Source organism: Ziziphus jujuba, chromosome 10, assembly GCF_031755915.1.
Source record: "Ziziphus jujuba cultivar Dongzao chromosome 10, ASM3175591v1".
Lineage (NCBI taxonomy): Eukaryota > Viridiplantae > Streptophyta > Magnoliopsida > Rosales > Rhamnaceae > Ziziphus > Ziziphus jujuba.
This window is the reverse complement of record NC_083388.1, coordinates 17,299,189-17,304,088: the sequence shown is the minus strand read 5'-3', so window position 1 is coordinate 17,304,088 and position 4,900 is coordinate 17,299,189. Positions and strand designations below refer to the sequence as shown.

At 28.2% G+C, this 4,900-nt stretch overlaps 1 long non-coding RNA gene across 1 annotated transcript; it reads right to left on the bottom strand.

Annotated features, from left to right (window-relative positions):
- Positions 1–1,704: 1,704 nt before the first annotated feature.
- On the bottom strand, positions 1,705–3,295 carry LOC132799759 (uncharacterized). The gene is made up of 2 exons (XR_009634596.1): positions 3,195–3,295; positions 1,705–2,571 (listed from the first exon to the last, which is right to left on the bottom strand). It is a non-coding gene; the product is annotated as an uncharacterized LOC132799759 (long non-coding RNA).
- Between the last annotated feature and the right edge of the window lie 1,605 nt (positions 3,296–4,900).

Here is a 4,900-nt window from a genome sequence, read left to right as displayed (position 1 = left end):
GTTGGAAAGGGGAACGAAGCACGCCTTATAAGGTGGTGGTGTGGATACCTTTCCCTTGAGATGTGTTTTGTGGACTCACAGTGTAACGGGGTCGCAGAGCAAAACCGTGCGGGCTAGGTCCAAAGCGGACAATATCTCATGCGGGTGGTCTGGGCTGTTACATATATATATATATATATATATATATATAAATATATAAAATATATTTAATTGAGGAAACTATATATATGCAAATACATTTTATGTATTTGACTTATTTGGTAAATAAATTAAAATAAAATATTTTGTTTATTTTAAATTTATTTCAAAATTATTACCATATATCATTTTATCAATTGTTTAATTTTTATATTAAAATTTGATTTTATCTATATTTGGGTATAAACATAAAACATAAAATAATAAAAAAATAAATAAATTATAAATAAAATAAAAATAAAAAAGGTGCTTTTGGAGGAAATTTATAAGAAACGTATGTTAACATGTGGCGCATACGATTATGCTTTTATATATATTATATAGATATAGATAAATGGTTTGATTTTTCTCCAATTATAATTTATAGATGGAAAATATTCAAACATATGGAAAATGCAAATTTTTTTTTTGGTAATATTATAGTCCATTGGTTATTAACCAAACTGAATAGAGTTAATTAATAATTTTTTTCAACTTTTTATAATTTTTTTTTTTGTTTTTTCCAAAATTTTTTATAGAAAAATATGATTTAAATACTTAAACTAATGCATTTTGGCATCCACAACAGCCACGTTAGAATTCAATTTAAACTAAATAAATATACTTTTTTCTTGATCTTTCATCACAAAGCGAAAAAAAAGTGTTCCTAAACCTAATCGGCCTAATCCTATTCGAGAATAGAACATTAATAAATATTTTTTTCGTCAGTAAAAACTACTTTAACTTGAACCTGACATTTGAGAAGGTAAAATTCTTGTAGTTGTAGTTTGTTACCTGTTGGTAAAATAAACAAATATACTTGAGGTAAGGGGGAAAAGGAATTCCAAAGTCAAATAGGGATTAATCAAAGAAACTCAACGGCAAACTATAAAAAAATAATTAAAAAATGTAGCCATAATCACAATTAAAAGAATCAACTCCTCTACAAATAATTATTATAATTGTAGATAAGTATATTAAAACGATATTATAATTTTAAAAATTTATTGATTAATATATATATATATATATATATATATGTATAAGAGATTATGATTATAAATAAGTGATGTAAAAATTAAAACGAGAAAAATGGGAAATGAATTTGAAAAGTCAATTACAGACAATGTGGGAACAATTTGATATGGGGAATACTTATATTTTGAAAGGCTACATTGGTAAATGAAAATATAATATTAAAAAACATGTAAAAGCCAAAAATATTTGAGGAGGGCACATGTGGGTTCGCCCGAGGTCGTGTATACGCATATTAAAAGAGAAAATAGATATACTTGAGCCATTGCCTTAAAAAATAATATTATTATAAATTAATATTGCACAATATTGTATTACTATTCAACGAATAACATCATTATAGTATAAAAAAAAAAAAAAAAAGATGTTGAATATAAGCATGTGCATATGAATATTTGAATCAATAAACTGTATAAAATAGTGTGTCCAAAAGAAATTGCACAAGATGTAGAATGTATGACTATGACGTCTAGGAATAAAAGAAGAGTAAAATTCATTAATATGTTGTGTATAAAGAAAGGATAAGAATCCAAAACACGTGGTCTTACAAAGATAACAAATGTCTATTATACATTTCAGCTCCAGCTCCACTTAATCATACTCAACTTGGCCAACTACAAAGCAATTGATGGCAGAAGAGAAGATGGCAAGGCTGGTAAGAGCATATGCTTATAACAATGGAACCACCTTTAAAAATTGGACTTTGCATGGTGGCATGCTAAAGATGTTGAACTCTCAATGTTGTTATTGGAAGCCAAGAAAAAGTTTGAGTGAACACTCTTTTGCCTCTCATCCAGACCTTGCCAGACTGCATTCCCGACCAAGGAACTTCTATGTTAAATTCATTGATGGGGATCGCAGCCCAGTAATGCCTAGAGACAAGAGTCAAAAGAGCAGCTCAATCGGACTTGATCTTAGTATCCAGTAAAAACATTGAGGGTTTGACATTTTTAGCAAGCTCCAAACAAAGTCCATTTTAATGGTCATTCCATTCTTACAGTCATACGCTCTTACAAGCCTTACAGTCATCCCTTTAATCATCAATTGCTAACAAATCAGCTTGAGTAAATTAAGTGTTTCTAGATTTCTTGATTATTATTATTATTTTTTAATGATTTATGACTTTTGGTATTTTTATAAATAAATTAATAGTTTCAAATGTATAAGAGAAATAATAATAGACAAAATGTAGAAAGGTTATACAGCATGAAAAAAGATAAATAAGGATATTACACCAAACAAAAAAAAAAAATTGTAGAAAGAAGTAGATAAAACAAACCACCATTGAAGAGTCGGCTTCTTGAAGAAGATATGAGAGATGTCATTGAATCAATCAGGCCACCATTGAGGAGGAAATACCTGATAAGATCACAAAACCAAATGAAAAAATCTATAAATAGAACAATAACACACACACACACATATAATCATGAAACTAATTCAACTATAAACATAAGTCCAAAAAGTTGTTATTTATTCATTAATTTATTTGTTATTGTCAGGATTACAACATGATATGGGTGCGTAGGAGGCACACAATTAGACCGATTCCTCATTCGTCAAACAAAGTCCAGAAGATTGACTTAAAAAAAAAGAAAAAGAAAAAAGGAACATACAAGCAGAGTAGTTATGCTTGCACTATAATTCAAAAAACGCAACGTACGATATGAATATTAATGGACCATATACATGGTAGAAACTAAAAATTGAGGCCTTATAGACATGAATGGATATATATCACAGAAGATATCAACCCGGCCACTTCCAAATTCGGAGTTATGATCTTTTTGCTTTACCGATCAATCAGTAGCATGGTAACATACAAAAACTAAATATAAAAAAATAAAAGAAAAAAGAAAAGAATCAAGGGAACTATGGTGACAAAGAATATTACAAAGAAAGTGTACAGCATGAAGAAATTGATATATGAGGAACAAAATAAAAAGAACAATTTAAAAGCATTAATTAGTTTCGAATCTTACTGAAAGCATGATGACTTAATGAATCAAGTTCTTCTTCGAGGCAAGAAATTATAGCAAAAAGAATTCTTTGCAGCTTTGTGAATGTCTCATTCAGTTTGTATATAGGATCATATATTATTAATAATATATATAGATGGCCGAGAGTTTTAGTTCAAGTTTACTTGCTTTTCCTAATTAAGTTGGATATGCTATTGGTTCCAGATAAGTTACGAAGATAGTGATCTAGTTCTAACAAAACTTCGCTTCCCCTGTTGCTTGAAGTAAAAGCAAAGCAAAAAACTACCACTATCAAAAAGAAAGGAAAATATAAGCACTGTCAAATAACAAGAATCTGATTATCCAAATAATTAATAAATAATTTGAACCCGATTATTTTGGAATCCGAAATAATCAGAGCAATCTGCAAGGACAACCACACAATAATAATGATAATGATAATAATAATAATAATAGAAATTGGTTATTTCTTCCTTCTATTTGGATTGGACCCATTCTTGCAATCTACTTTGGTTATTTCTTCCTCCTATTTGGATTGGGCCCATTCTTACAATCTACTGCCGATGGTAGTCGACCCTCAACTTCTCCATTAGGGCCTCGGCCTCCGTTAGTTTTTACTACATGTAAAATCTAAATCATTCGCAAGCAAATCACTAGCATTGCTAAAGTCTGGAATATTTACTTCAAGATTTAGCGTATGATGCTTTGGATTTAGGATTATGAATCAGTAGGACAGTTTTTTCCTTTACATGTACTAATAAACTAATAAGGATAATATTTGGTGAATATGTATAAAAGCAATTTATACAAAGAACGTGATAAAAATTATAAACTCTGACATGAATGTGATAAAGTACATACTTCGATAAAATTAAGTAAGAAGTACATATTTTGACATGAATATGATAAAAGTACGTATTCTGATAAAATTCAGTAAGAGAACAAACAAGTGAATTCTGCACTATTACTATGTGGAATAAAAATAGCTTATATTTAAAGAGAGTTTTTTTTTTTTCTTTTTTCTTTTTTCCTTAGGGTTTGCAAGCCATAAAAATTAAATAAATAAAATAATGGAGTAAATAATTATATAATTCTGACATATAACCATTAAAGTAAATCAATATGTAAAATCACAACGATCGTACCTTCATGTGAGGCTAGGGCATGCGCTTAAGAATTACATGATTTTGAGAGCTAATACTCATGGTGAGGGTTTTTATTTATAGCTAAATAAATAAATAAAATATTAGATATATAAATATTTTGTAGATTTAGCATAATCAATTATTCATTTACAAACTTAATTGTAGTAGGGTTTTTGGTCACATTTGACTTATCCGTATTTTTATTATTATTATATTTATTATTAAATTATTTTTTTGTTGTGTGTTAAAATTAATTGATAAGTCATGTGACATGCATATAACTTTAGTATGTAAAATGCTAAAATTTTATTGTTAGGGCAAGTGAACAAATACACATTGTATTTGTGATTAGGGTTTTCAAATATCAAATTGAGAGTAGTTTAAGAGTAATGTGTCTATAGGCACTACTGTTATATTGTTTTCTATTTTGCAGGATTACAGATTTAATTTATTAATGGCTGTGTTTGGAAATTAGTATTTTATGCTTTAATGAAATTTTATTATGTATGTTTTCGATCTGCATATTTAAAATAACTCCAACAAATGGTATAAGAACCGATAGAT